Source organism: Pipistrellus kuhlii, unplaced genomic scaffold (genome assembly GCF_014108245.1).
Source record: "Pipistrellus kuhlii isolate mPipKuh1 unplaced genomic scaffold, mPipKuh1.p scaffold_m20_p_5, whole genome shotgun sequence".
Lineage (NCBI taxonomy): Eukaryota > Metazoa > Chordata > Mammalia > Chiroptera > Vespertilionidae > Pipistrellus > Pipistrellus kuhlii.
This window is the reverse complement of record NW_023425551.1, coordinates 13,816,381-13,831,924: the sequence shown is the minus strand read 5'-3', so window position 1 is coordinate 13,831,924 and position 15,544 is coordinate 13,816,381. Positions and strand designations below refer to the sequence as shown.

At 37.1% G+C, this 15,544-nt stretch overlaps 1 protein-coding gene across 7 annotated transcripts in view; it reads left to right on the top strand.

Annotated features, from left to right (window-relative positions):
• Positions 1–15,544, top strand: part of PTPRK (protein tyrosine phosphatase receptor type K) — a 452,587-nt gene that overhangs the window by 100,481 nt on the left and 336,562 nt on the right. The window lies entirely within an intron of this gene.

Below are 15,544 nucleotides of genomic sequence, written 5' to 3'. Positions count from 1 at the left end.
TGTGCTTAAATAATCCTTAGAGTCCTTTCCAATTCTGAATGCTGTATTACACTCAATAGGGTGCAGTCTTTAGGAAGATCAAAAGTCATTCCATCTGAACTGTCAAGTGACTTCAGAGCCACCGTGGAGAAATACCATTGATACCACACAGGTCGTGCCTTAAGAAGAAGAGCATGAAAATAGCCAAGCAGCTGCAGAGAGGCCATCTGTCCTGAGACTCTTGTAGACATTCCTGTACTGGGTGGAGAATGGTTCTTGATGGGCTTGAAGATCTTTTGCATCTCCTGACATTTTCAAATTCCTTCATCCTAAGTAAATGCATCTTTAGAACAAGGATAGTCCTGCATTCTCCCAGAAAATTAGGGTGAACTTCATCGAGATAAGGGCCAAAAGAATGTTCTTTTATGCACTAGTCTGAGCAGCATTCCATGCAGATAGATACTTGACAAGATACTCTTGGTCTTGTGCTTCTCTTTCTTTATGGAATTGCTTTGAACTTGGTCGGAACCAGGTTAGAATGTCACCGCCTTGTCCTGCTTTAGAGATCTGTAGGCGGGCTTAAATATAGTCAGCCTCCTCAAATAGCTAGTTCCAGTAAAATTAAATGCCCTCTACTACTGTGGAAAAGTATGGGTTGTAGATGCTGAAACAAACTGGGTTAAAAATGTTGATGGCACAAGAGATGCTAACTGAGAGAGGCACACATCCTTGCTCTCCCAGCAATTTCTCACTTGTAAATGGTATCTCTGAAGGGATGTCCAAATTCCTGGTGTAGGCATGTAGACAGCTGAGTCACAGCTGCTGAAATGGGACTGTGCCTCCTTCCCCTTCTCCAAGGAAGAAACAAGGAAAGAAGTGAAGGAGAACTAGTGCCAGTAGCTCACTTAAAATTCACTGGCTTGAGAAGTGTATGAAATTCTTGGGCCAAGAGGGAGTGTTTAGAACATGAAATCTGCTTTCCCAAGGGAACTCTTGTAGTTGGCCATACTTTGCACAAAAATGTATCTTCTTTCTCCAGGGATTTTTCCTGCGTTTGTAGGAAAACCTGTGGTATCTGGCTTATGGTTTTCTGTTTAGTCTACATTTTTGACTTGGTAATAGCTGGCTTTCCTGTTGGCTTTCTCCTCAAGTTTGATGCTACTCTTTCCTTTAGAAACACTGGCTTTGCTTGGATTTAGATCCTGGATTGGTACCTTTGCCAGCAAGGTGACTTGGAATAAATCTCTTAAGTTGAGGTAAAAAGCTTACCGTAGTTGCATCTGAAAAAATGGACATAATAATAGTACCCGTATGTTCACGTTGTGAAGATTAAATTAATTACTTCACATAATAATAGTACCCGTATGTTCACGCTGTGAAGATTAAATGAATTACCTCACATGTGATTTTAAAAATGAAAAATAAAAAACAATAATGTTTATTTAGTATATACTTGGCCATATGAATAGTTTTAAATATTTTTTTTTGTATCTTAAAAATAACTTGGATATGGCCAATTTGGCTCTGTGGTTGAGCCTCAACCCGTAAATCAGGAGGTCACGTTTCTATTCCCAGTCTGGGCACATTCCTGTGTTTTGGACTTGATCCCCCAGCAGTGGGGCGTGCAGGAGGCAGTCAGTCAATGATTCTCTCTCATCATGTCTCCCTCCCTCCAAACCTCCCTTCCTCCTCCTTCCACTCTGAAATCAATAAAAATATTTTAAAAAGAACTGTTGGCTTTACACTTTGTATTCTAATCAAATAGTTTCATTAATCTCCTTTGAGATCCACAAAGCCTTTCTAAGTATTGTTTGTGAATTCTAATGCATTTAAAGATTGTAATCGCAAAACTGCATACCAAATCTTGCATATTGTATTTTTTTGTTACTTGATGCTGTCAATGCGTAGAGAATAGGTTTGATTATAGGATTGAAATAAATTGCTCTTGATTCAGGGATGGAATTTTTTTTTTTTTTTTAAACCTCCTTTCTCTGTATGAAAATACATGTTTGTATATTCTGGTGTATAATGTATACAGTACTGTTGACTGGTTTAGATCTGACTTTTCTCCATGGTAACATCGAGATTTGAAAAAGTACTGTATGTCTGGCATTCTGGGTTCTTGGAAAGATTTACTTTGTATCTTAAATGTTTAAGAGGAGGAGTGTGTTCATTTGGCTTTCTTGGGAGGCTTTGGTTGTTATTGTGATTATAAATTTAAGTCTGGGAAAAAAAGTTTTACCACTGAAGTCTCAGCCAAGTTAGTGTTGGGCAGGAAGTCAACTCTCCTGCCTTCAATTACTTACACTGCATTTCTCTTCTCCAGTGATTCTACACCAGTGTTTTATACTACTATAAAATTTTATTCTTTGACTCAGAATATTCTCACTTCACCTTTGGAGATGTAATTAATGCCATTGAGTCAGATTCAATCACCTTTTGCTCAGTGAACATTGATGGTCTTTAAAGAAAGCATACATATTCCTTTTTAAGACTACGTTTTGTAGACATTGCTGCAAGCTGTTGCAGGGCCACATGGACTGGTCACTAACTTTTAATCACATTCAATGTTTTGGTAGAAATACTTTTTCTCAAAAACATCACCATATTATTGCTAATATTTCCACAGCAAAAGTAAGTCTTTGTCTGCTTTATAAGATGCTTTGAATACATGAAAAGCAAACCCTTAAATGAAACATAGTCAGTGCTGTTTGGAGGTTACTGAGGGGTGGTTGTGGGTAGACTACAGAATCTTAAAAAAAAGGATGCTTCTGATCTTGTAAGGATATTTGCTTATAGTTGTGATCACAGCAGGGAGAAGGCTCCTAACCTTACACATTTCCTTTTAGATGTGGGATTCCTTAACAGGATGGAGTTAAAAACCTATTGAACAAGAATCTAAGTGCCTCTTTTTTATCTAAAATCCTTCAGTGTATATACAGGCAGTTCTTCAAAGGAGACAAGTTTACACAATTCATGGTAACATGAGTGGTTTACCTGTTAAACCTGTATTATTCTGCTTAGTTTGAGTAGGTCACAAACTCTCAACTATCATGTCCATCTCAGTCTCACCTTAGAGGTTTCTATATCCCCTTTGGACTCTTCAACACCCCCCTCCCCCTTCTCTCCCTCATTATCTTCTGTCCATCTTCCAACAGAGGCTTTCATTCCTCTGGGTCTCTACCTCCTATGTTCCCTAACCCAATATCCTTTCTTCCTGACACTATCCACTCTGTAAAGCAGCGTTTTTCAACCGCTGTTCCGCGGCACACTAGATGTTGCCTGGTGTGCCGTAGGTGCAGACAAGACAAGAATTTTATAATTTTTCACTATTTTGTTTACTTAATATTTCATAATAAAGTAATTATAAAATACTTTCTTTGTGTTTATTTGATTCCTATTCAAGAGAATTACTTTATATATAGTCAATATAGGCACAGAGTTAATTTTTTTTAACATTTTCTAATGGTGGTGTGCCTCGTGATTTTTTTCATGAAACAAGTGTGCCTTTGCCCAAAAAAGGTTGAAAAACACTGCTGTAAAGTATCTTGTTCTGAAAGAATCTCAATCATATACAGCTGATTACTTGCTCTGTACCATAATTTTCATGTCTTCCTCTCTGTTTCCTCTATTCTGTTCATTATCTTGATTCTAAGTAAGCTCTTTGTGAACATCCAAATTATAGACTAAAATTAAACAAAATTGAGAGATAGGAAGGGACTTGAAGTTGGAAGATATTTTCCTATTTCCCCTAATAAGTTATCATGTGATTTCACCAGTTGATTGAATTGTAACCCGTCTATTGAAAATTCGATTTCTAGGAATAGATTTTTTCTCCACTAATATCAGTTCTTAGAAAAATGTGACATTAAATAATGTTATGAGTAGTTTCTCATAGTCGCATCATGACCATGGAAATATACTCAAGCATTTCATATGGAAATGTGTATATGTATACATTCTCTGACAAAGTTATAAATGCATTCTTTGCAGATGAAGTAGCATCAGAAACGTTTTTGACATGTTTGGTTTTCTAGTATGCCTTTGCATTCTGGTTGTACCTTCAGATGAGGCCTGAAGTTACTGAAGTGACAAGTGAAAGGGAGCTAAGCTATGCTATGAAAGGGAGCTAAGCTATTTTATGTCGGTACAGTACTAGGAAGTTATGCTCAAAGTCATTCTTTAGATAACTTTGTTTTTTGGCTAACTTACAATGCTACTGGTATAATTAATCTTATCTTGAATGGTTTATTAAAATGTTACTTCTCATAAGTAGCTTCCTTTGTTTATTTTCTCAATCTGCTGAAATACCCAGTTGAAGGAATTAGTGGCTGGGGAAGGATACTTATATGTCATTGATCTCCTGTGACACATTTCTACCTCCTTTTGTGCACTTGATTCAACATTTCTTCACCTTTATGATATCTGTGGACCCTTTTTATTTTCTCAACATTTGCCAAATAATTGCTAGACTCTACTTCATCTCTTAAAATATGTGTTGTTTTTATGTTCCCTAATTGATAATATTGAACATTTATGTTCTCCATGTGGATTAACTATTACAACCAGCAGTCATTAACCCAACATTTGTGATTGTTTTGCAAGCAATTTTGCTGTAAGTGCCATGCACACTTGAAAAGGTAGTTCTATTGTCTTTGGGTGTCATTGAAAAGGCCTACAATAATTTGTTTTTGTTTTATTGAAGGGTTGGTAGACCTAGCTTGTATTTGTAGGACTCAGGAATGCAAATAGGTTAACTATTATATAGGGTAGAATTCCAGAAGTGTAATCGCTGGGTGAAAAGGCAAGTGTATTAAAGCTTTGATAAATAAAACCAGATTGCTCTTCAAAAAAGAAAGTGACACTTGCTCTCATATTGTCACCTCACCTATGGTCAACACTGGATAATATTAATCCTTTTATATTTTGTAAGTGATAGAGACAAAACCCCTCACTTTTGTTGCAATTTGCTTTTACTTAAGTAGCAAGGATGACAGATTTTTCTTAAGATTATTGGGGCGTTAATTAGGACAATTTGTTTTTTTACTAATTATTTGCCAGGATGGCCTTGTCAGCTCCACATGGTAATGTCTTTTATTTTATCTATTTTTAGAGATTCGAAAGTTCCAAAATTGAAGCTATGCTTGAGGTGAGAAGGCTGGAAAGCTGTCTTACTGCACAGCAGATACCAGACTTCAAACGCTATCTCATACTGCTACTGCTTTTCATCTATTATTCAAACCTTATTTGTCAGCTTCTCACCTCTCATATGTGAAATTAAAAATTTCCAGGTTTGCCCTAGCAGGTTAGGTCCAATTGGTAGAGTATTAACTTGAGGACTGAAGGGTTCTGGGTTTGATTTTGGTCAAAGATATGACTGCAAGCTCAAACTCAGTCCCCAGTCAGGGCATGTGCTGGAGGCAAACAATTGATGTGTCTCTCTCACATACATGTTTTTCTCTCTCCTTCTCTTTGGCTCTCTAAAAAATCAATTAAAAGGTATCTTTGGGAGTGACTAAGAAAAAATTCAGGTTTTTATATTTCATTCTGAAGATATTTGTTTGCTTTTATTAGTAAACTATACAGCTTGATAGATTAAAGTTGGACATTATGCTTTAGAGCAAGAACTGGAGAGGATATTAAAATAAGACTGTTAAATACATGGCTTATAATGCTTTAGCCCAGTTATCGAAATTTGATGAGACAAAGATATTTCAAGACTTTATGTATTTTTATTCCTACTGTTCTTGGGAACCATGAGCCCCTGATCTTGCGAAGTTTGCAGCAAAGATATAGTAACTTCTGCCTCAATTAAGTTATTTTTCCAAGCCCAGAGTTCTTTTCTGTACTAAAACACATTTTATGTTTTTGAATTTTTTATGAAATTATCACGTAGGCAGAGTCACCATCTTTAAAATATTTTTATCATGTAGACATTAATTGGTTTATAGTGATACACCAATTAATGTCTACATGATAAAAATATTTTCATTTTAGGACTACTATGGGGCGGGGAGGTCAGTGGTATCATGAGTTTCTAACATATAACTGAATTTGTAATCATATGGCTATATCTTTTTACAAAGGCCTAGGTATGTTGGGGTATTGTTGTAAGCTTTTATTTTCCCTTTTTTAATTCTTCAAATTATTGGTTATATTACTTTAAAAATCTCATATAAATATAAAACAATAATAAGACTCTCACCCAGATGTTTTCTTAACTAAAATCCTAACTTAATGATGGCAAATATTCAGAGCACTTATCAATAGATTTAATACTATTGGATATTGTGGAGAGATTTTTCAAATTCATTGACACAGTATTCTTGTGTGGTAGGGAGAAGTAGAGATGGAAATGAAGCCAAGTTGTTGTGTTGTATTTTTTTTTTTTTCCTGTTGGGTTAGAGATGAGAAAATAAACATACAGTCAGACCTGCATCTTGGTGAGGCCCCATGTAAACCTTATTCACCAGTTCTCTCAATTAGGATTCTCCATTAGGTTAGAATGGCCATTGACTTACATGTCACTAAAATGTCATTGTATAGCAGTGATTTTTATTGCTTGAGAAATCTTTATTATATGTAGCAGTTCCACTAAACGGTAAACATATATGTACTCTCTAGGGGTGTCGAACTCAATCAGAGAAGGATCCAAAATCTAAAATCCAGCCTAAATGGCGGGCCGAATGGTTTACTGAACAGTCATAAACTGTCATTGTGATGGAAACGCAGCGGAGTGCAGTGATGACAGCGCGGTGCGGGCCACATTGCAAGGCCTGGCGGGACGGATTTGGCCCCCGGGCCTTGTGTTTGACACATGTGCTCTAGAGCAAGGAACTTTGAGAAGAGAAAGTTTTATTGTGGGTCAGGATTCAGCACTGACTTGCCTAGAAGTTGACACTTCAAAGGCCTCACTAAACCTGTGGTTCAAGCCTAGAATGCTTCCTTTATGAGAAAAAGGGCAAAGGTCCCTGACAACAAGGTTTCTGACATCACTCAATGCCAACGTAATGATTTTCTTGTGTTTGTGTGAGTAGTTTGTTAGCTGTGGACCTGGCCCAAACTGTTTCAATGGTGCGCGAAGTGAGAATTAATTAATGTGTTCATAGCAGTAGTTACGTATTGATGAAAATAATGATATCTAGTTTATTTTATAAATAAAGAAAATGGCAGAAAGAGCCACCATTCTTTACGTTTAAGAATATAATTTAGTTGATTATCATTTCCTTGAAGTGTATTTCAAAGTCTTACAAAAATTTTTGAATTGTTGACCTTCTTAAAATGTAGCCGAGTGCATTTAAGTTTCCTTTGCCACTGTGACATAAAACTTTGAAGTCAAAGCCTCAAGGCAGATCTTCGCCCTTCCTCTAGGAGGCTGGGTTGTGGAATTCCATTTTACATGGCTCAGCATTTAGCGGAACTCCCTTCATAAATGAAACATGATCTATTACCCATCATGCTTGAGTTGAAATTAGCCAGAATGTGTCTGATATGGGTGAAGTAGAGCCCATCAGGAATCCCTCCACCAGAAACAAAACAAAACAAAACAAAGAAATGTTTAAACGTGACCCTGGGTGGATTCCAATTTTACCAAAATGTAAATATGGTTTTAGTTGGGAATTTTATTTTTCAGTACATTTACTTTCAATTACTTTGTTCAATGGCTTTCTCTAGATTGTGTATCTAACACTAAGGGGGAAAAAAAATAAAAGAGATTTTACTGGAATAGATAAAAGGATAAAAACTAGGAAAAGACACTTGGGTAAATATAGTAATGATCTTTGGAGAAGCACTTAGTTTTTTATTCTAGGATTAATGTGAGGGCCTGCTGCAAAAATTGCCCTACCAAAATTGCTATAAATTTATTATGATGTTTTAAAGCTAGGGAAGGCACTTGTTAATACACATTTCGGGGGAGAATAGGTGAATTTTAAAGGTTGTCAAGCAAGAGGGACAGGACAGTGTTATGATCATACAAATTCCCAGCCTTGTCTATCTATTTAAATAAAATTATTTGCTGACATTACTAGTTAATCAGTGAGGCTTTTATTGCTCTCTCTGTTAAAGATCTTCTCCTGTCAGTGGCATCTGGCCTGAGAGACTGCCATGTGATGTGGTTCAAAGTTTAATACCGTTTATCCTCAGGGGATGAGGCACTACCATTTCAATACATGGGTCATGGTTAAGAGTCAAGAGTGCACTGTGCCTGCATTCAGATCCTGGCTCTGATACTTTCTTGTCCTGTGAACCTGGTGAGATGCTTTTCATGAATAGTCCCTTTTCTATTTTAATAAACCATTTTTCATCTGTGAAGTCATTTCTATGGCTGTTTGGCATGTAATCAGCCATCAACTGCATAAGAAGGTTAGATGAAGTCACATACATAGTGTCAGGGCTTACCAGGTCTCACAGGCTTATTTTGGGACTTCACCCTGTGCCAGAGAGCTGAAAGGTAGGCACAGAGACTTGGATTGCTCACATTTCTCTTTTTGGTCCCCTCCCATGATGGACATATGCTTACATGTATTTCAGACAAATAATTGCTAGCTTTTTCTTTCTTTCTTTTTTAATATTTACTTTGCTGATTCCCACAACTACTCTTCATTTTATTTTAGTTATAGAAAGAACTGTGAACTTGTGACCTCTAAAAGAAGAAAATAAATGAGTTGTTGGTTTGTAACTTTGGGAATGCCCTAGGTCAGTGGTCGGCAAACTCATTAGTCAACAGAGCCAAATATCAACAGTACAACGATTGAAATTTCTTTTGAGTTTTTTTTTTTTTTTTTTTAACTTAAACTTCTTCTAAAGGCACTTCTTCAAAATAGACTTGCCTGGGCCATCGTATTTTGTGGAAGAGCCATACTCAAAGGATCAAAGAGCTGCATGTGGTTCGCGAGCCACAGTTTGTCCACCACAGCCCTAGGTAAAATTCGAAACTGTACATGGAGGGTGAGGAGATCTGAGAAAGAGGAGGCAGACCACTCAGGATGGTAGGTGGCATTTAAAAAATATATATATATTATTGATTTTTTTTACAGAGAGGAAGGGAGAAGGATAGAGAGTTAGAAACATCAATGAGAGAAACATTGATTAGCTGCCTCCTGCACACCCCCTACTGGGGATGTGTCTGCAACCAAGGTACATGCCTTTGACCGGAATTGAACCTGGGACCCTTCAGTCCGCAGGCTGACACTCTATTCACTGAGCCAAACTGATTTCAGCGATAGGTAGCATTTTTAACAAGCAAGGGAACGTCCTTATGATGCTTGCCATAGGTGGTCATAAGATGGGTAGATCCTCACACCTGCCTGTTAGCACCCTAAAAGTTTATATAGAGTACTTAACAGGGTTCAGTCATGAATACCATTCAGATGGTTTCAATAATACATTTCTCTCTGAAGGCTGTTTCAGTGGCGGGACATCTATTCCAGGGACATGGGAGGGGGTCCAAGTCTTGGGTCAACCAGTGGTCACTTCCTCTCACTGACCTCCTCCAACATGAGTGCATAATGTATTCCTGTGTTCCTGCACACTATGTAGGTAAATATCTGCGTGCATGGATGCCATGTATATACAGGGACACAGTGTTAAAAATATTGCCCTTTGTGGTCTTAAAAGTGTGAAGCCCAGATGAGCGGACCTTAAAAGTGTCTTTAGCTCCCTCATATTCTCACTTTTTACTTATCCCTCTCTCCAGCTAGACAATCTGATTTTATTTCAGGCATATTATTGTCATTCAGAGGCTATTTCAGCTTCCTGGCTGTGGCTATTGCTTCTCATGTTGATATATAGGAAAGAAAATTGAGTAATATAGAGGTGCTGCAGAAATCGAAGATCCTTGGCTGTACGCTTTTTAACCAGACTGTGCACTACCCATAACTTTCAGAATATTTAATATCCCAGTGATCTAAGTCAGGGGTTGCTGAGCTATGGCCCACAGACCAACACCATCCTGCCACCTGTTTCAGTAAATAAAAGTTTTATTTGAATACAGCCCTACCCCATCGTTAAGTGTCGTCTATGGCTTTTTTCTTGCTACAATGACTGCTAGGTAGTTGCCACAGAAATGGTATGGCCAACAAAACCTAAAATATTATTAACTGGCTTTCTGCTGATAAAGTTTGCTGACTTCTGATCTAAAGGAAGGTGTTTTCCTAACTGAACAAATATCTGATGTGGGTGTTCGGGGAATCCTGGTTATGGTATTATGATAATATCGCCTTTATGGAAATTCTGTTTAATTTTTCTGTGTATGTTAAATGGAAGCCATCGGTTTCTTTCTCATTTAGGCTTTAGTGGTTTAGTGTGTGCATAGGGTTTCACTTGTATAGCATATACTAGCTATACAGAATCCATGGTAAAGAATGAGGCATGAAAAGAAGGCTGCTTTAAAATCAAACTTGTTGAGTGTTACGGTCTTTACAAGTATTATTACTAATCCTCATACCACTGGACTCTGTCTATTATTATCTTGATTTTCCTGAGAATAAAATAGAAGCTCAAAGCAGCAAAATAGCAAAGCTCTGTATGTACTTTAGTCATCACTCGGTGCTGCGTCCACAAACACTGTCTTCTGCCATCTAAGTAGTGATGTGTGCGAGTGCCTTAAAATTCCTTAGGTCTCATTAATGGAAATAATGGAAATTTAGGAGATTTTAATCTCGTTTCTCAGCAAAGATAAAGGGGAGTAAAATTGGACTTATTCCATTCTGGTTAATTCAGTCCCTTGAAAGGAAGACTGGTCTGTCAGTTGGAGTATAGTATAGCATTTGCTTTGATTCTTACACAATTTCAGTAGAAGTCTTACAAGTGAAATAATCTTGGATTATACATATTAAATATATATTCTTGTCTGGAAATGGAATTCTTTGGATGAACAGTTAGATAATTTGTGGGTGTGTCTGAAATGAGTTCTCTCATCATTAAGAGTCCTTTGTATCATTAAATGATAGGGTCAGATTTCCACAAATTTGTCTCGATTCTTTTCCTTTATGAAGAAACTAGGTTTACATAATATTTTCACATATTAATTAATTAAATACAAGCAGAGCAAAAAGCCTTTTTCTGGATTTGAAGTGATTATCTTTTAAGGAATTCTTATTCATAAATTTTCTTCACTTTGGTATTGAACCAGAGCAATGTATTATGACCAGTGACTCATACCATGCCCTCAAAGGTATTAATCCTTTGCATCTACAATACTTGGGATATTTCTTCCTTTTTGCGTTTTAATACTTAAATTGAGAAAAAGTGTTACCTATCCTTAGAGCAGATATAAACTATACAAACATTGATCACAATATGACAGTTTTTATTTTGTACTTAGTGTTCTCAGAAGTTTGGAGTTAAAAGGAAAAAGAAATTATATATACATACACACTAAGATATCCCAGAAGATTGCAGATGAAATAAGAATTTTACTTAAAAGCATCAATTTTTACACTTTTTCCAGCGGTCTATTTTTCTGGGCATAGACTATATGAACTCAGATTATAAATGGAATTACATTTAAGATATTCAGTAATACATTTCTTTTTGTTCTTTTGAACTGTAATAGTGTGTGTTTTTTTCTTTTGATTTTTTTTTGGTGTGTGAAATATGTTGGCTTCTTTGTAATGAGTTTTGGGGATTATACCAATAAACTTATATTATGATTTTGGATTAGCATAGATAAAGCTGACCTTTTCAAAGTCAGTTTAATTCAGTATGCATGTGGCCTGATGTGACATGTATTAATCTTTCTTTGTGTCCTTAAGAGAGAAAATATTTTCCCAAAGCTGATGATCACTAAGTGAGCAAATTTGTGAGTCCCATCTTAATTCACAGTTGCGAAATTTAATTTGACCATTTCTGAGGGTCATAAAGCACCTGTGCTGTTATTTTTGCCAACCTATTTTGTCCAAAGTCTTGCTTCTTACCTTTTAAAACTATATTCCAAGTAATTAAAATTATAAAAAGAAATACTATCTGTATCTTTAGTTGATCAAAGTGTGCTCTTTACAGATAGTATAGAACTGTGTGTGAAAGATAATTCTGTCTACTTCTTGCTGTTATGCTCAATCAGAAAGTTAAGACCGGTCAGATGAGAACGAGGAAGATCCTCCTATAATGGATTTAAAATAAATCTCCTTCATAAAATGTTCAGAGCTGTCCAGGGCCCTGTTGACTTTTTAATTTATTTTTCCAGTTTAACTTTGTTCTCAATCAATCTGACCCTGCATTTTATTGAGAAGCTTGACTTAAGAAAGGATTTGAGTTTTGCATCCATTTCTGCTGTGATTCTGCAGAAAGGGTCTCTATTTTCACACTCTCTCACAGAGCCACCACCAGCTGTTCAAATAAGCAGTCAAGAGTCTCTGGAAAGGCTAGATGTTTAGGCCATGTAATTTTTGCGTTAGGGATAGTTTATTTGGGAGGGAGTGAGGGAGGGGGGATATGCCTAGTATTTCAGCGAGTGTTTAGAAATGGAAAGAAATTCTGGCAAGTCCAAATTAGCTTGATTTTTATTTTTAGGTAAATAGCTTGCAAAGCCTTGTAAATGGCTTGTTCTAGTGGCAGCCAACAGAGGGATTAGCAAGCTGTGAAATGGCTATTCAGCAGTAATTACCCTCTAAGAGTCCAGGAACTTGTCACCATTTCCCTGCCACAATTTGCAGGTACTTTCTATGGTCTTATCACCATTAGCAAACATAACAACTGAGAATGGAAGATGTTTCCTTGCTCAGTTTTCATCCTCTCTGCCTAACTGAATTTCTTAGACATCATTTCAGTACTGTCTCCTTTTGTGCTTCCATTTAGCTCAGTGAAACTGTAAAATTCACGACTTATGTTCCTACTTGGATTAGAACGCTGCTAAGGTATTTCTCTTAAGTAGATTATAATACTACACATAAAGTTGTCTTGAACTCAGCTATATAAGATTATGTATTTATTATAAAAGATTTTATATCTAGGCTTTCTAGTGGGCCTTACATGGTGAACAGAGATTGTGTATAATGAAATCAGCTCAATATATAGTACGTCATATCTATTGTATGGTTGAATAAAATTCTCTACCTCCACATCCCTCCCCCAATTCCTCTTTAAACTCTCTATGACTGCTAGGATTATTATTATAATTATTTATAAAATATGGCTTGGATTATGTCATCTAGCAATGCATTAATACAATGTACAAATTAGTTATAAAATACAAAAATATTTTTTAAAAAAACCTTTTACTACAGATTTATTGAGATTCTCTATAAGGGGTGGACGGATATATGGTGCCTCCTAGATTATAATTTACTTTAAATTAAGAGTGTTCTTAACCCTGAAGTCAAGTGGACCAGGAGCTATTTCCAAGGCTCTTGACTGATAAGGCAGTGATGCACCTCAAACTGTGGGGGTTGACCCACTTTTTTTTTTTTTGCACAACTACTCCTAGGTATTGCTTTTCAGGACCTGGAATCTAAAATTAACAATGGCTGTGAAGGAAGGCAATTAAGGCCATTTGTCTTTCAAATGAGCCAATGTAGGTTCCACTGGTAGTTGAAAATTTACTTAGAGAGGGCACTTGCCATTATAAAGGGCAGCGGGGGGCCCTCGAGGCATGTGTTGCTAAGCGATAAGTCATCTTGGGGTTGATAGCAAATTATATTTTGAGGGAAAAAAAAAACAAAAAACCTTTCCTTGCTATGTAAAGATGCATTTCCTAGCAATTCTTTTCATTGATTGGTTTTAAATTAAAAATACATAATTTATTTATGAGAGCATTTTCTAGAAAGGCTATTTTAAGCATATTTAAAGGAGAGTATTAAGCTCTCAAGCTGCTGAAGTGTAGTTGTTTTAAAGGGTTGATGTAGTTACATATGAGTGAATCAAGGATACCCACATACATACAGGCAGGCCTCGGGTGACAGGGGAGATCCGTTCCTATGGTGATGTAACATGATTTTCTCTATAAGTCAGAACCCACCCACGTAAGCACCTATGTCACTCGCATGGAGCACATCCACAGCAGGAATGAAGTGACACAGTAACAAATATTTAAAACAAATAGAACAATTCCTGACTTTTACTGGTGGTAAATAACGGGAGATGGCGACTCGAGGATGGCCTGTATTCTGCTTTGAAAAAGGTCCTAAATGCTTTCTGGACTTCTCCCATCTTGCCTTTTTTGCTTGTGAAACTGGCTTGTTTCTCTCATTAGTAAGGGCCTTAACTTTTTTTACATGCAAATGACACACTTTTGATAGGGAAAACTAGTTCCTTGTTTCCTGAGAATTTATAGGACTGCAGTTTGCCACCCCTTTGCCTGCTGTTTGGTCACAGAATTCATTGAGTTTCTACATGAAGATTCCTCTTGGAAATTAAACAAATAAGCTACTTGAAAGGAGGCAGGTGATTGGTTTCCCTCATAAACCCTCTGCTGGAGTTTCATTAGTACTAATCCATTTTCTTTCATGATTAGACATATAGGCCATTTCTTATTTTCATGATTTGAATAAGCAAAATATGTTGAGTTGTATGTGCCTGTATATATGTGGGCTGGAAAGCAGATGTAATTAATCTCTCTGTCATAAAATGTTCCCTGAAAATAAATCCAGGAAAAGTGACTCATGTAAAGGGGAAAAAGCTACCTCCATTTAAAATAGCTGTTATTCAATGCAGCGGAAGTGATGGGTGTGCTTATTGGCTAATATGATGGGTTTCATGCTTCAGTCCCCCCCCCCCCCCCCCCCGTATTGTCATAATTGTGTATAAAAGTAATCTAAATAAAATATTGAAGCATTTGAAACTCTATAAAGCTTCAATTGTTTCATTTGCTATTATACATGATACCAAAAAATGTGGGTATGGTTGAGTCCAAGTTCTAGACTCGTGAAAAACGAAGAATGAAGTCATGGACAAAAACGATTAATGGGACCAAAGTTTATTGGGAGAGGCCAGTCCTGGAAAAGGTGCAGCTGGAGTTCCAGGAGCAGGCCAGTGTCCAGAGCTTCCTTTCCATGTTACAGTCGGGAGTAGTTTCGTGTTCAAGTGAATTAAAGTCTAATAATCCATGTGTGGAGGCCCTCATGGCCATAAGCAACATGGACACAGGGATGTGCTTTCCCTACATCCCACCCTGGAAACAATGAAAGTCAGGAACCCATAATGTGAAGGGAGGGAGGGAGGGAGGGAGGGAGGGAGGGAGGGAGGGAGGGAGGGAGAGGGGGAGAGAGGGAGAGAGAGAGAGAGAGAGAGAGAGAGAGAGAGAGAGAGAGAGAGAGAGAGATTGATTGATTATGTGCCTTTTAATTTAGGCTGTGGGTAGTCTTGCTAGCTCCTAATTTGTCTTTTCAAAGAATTTTGCCTTAGCAATATCCTTTTGATTGGTTTATACATCTTACTGCCTTGTGATTGGTTATCTGCACACTTCCTGTCTTAGTAATACCCATACATTTTAAAGTTCATGCCTCTGGCTTGCATCTCCTTCCTTTCCTCTCAGTGGGTGCCTTAATAACTTAGTCTAGTTGGGTTCTCCCAGCTTTACTTCCTTTCCCATGGTTTTACCCCTAATCCACCCAGCTTCCTTCTGCCT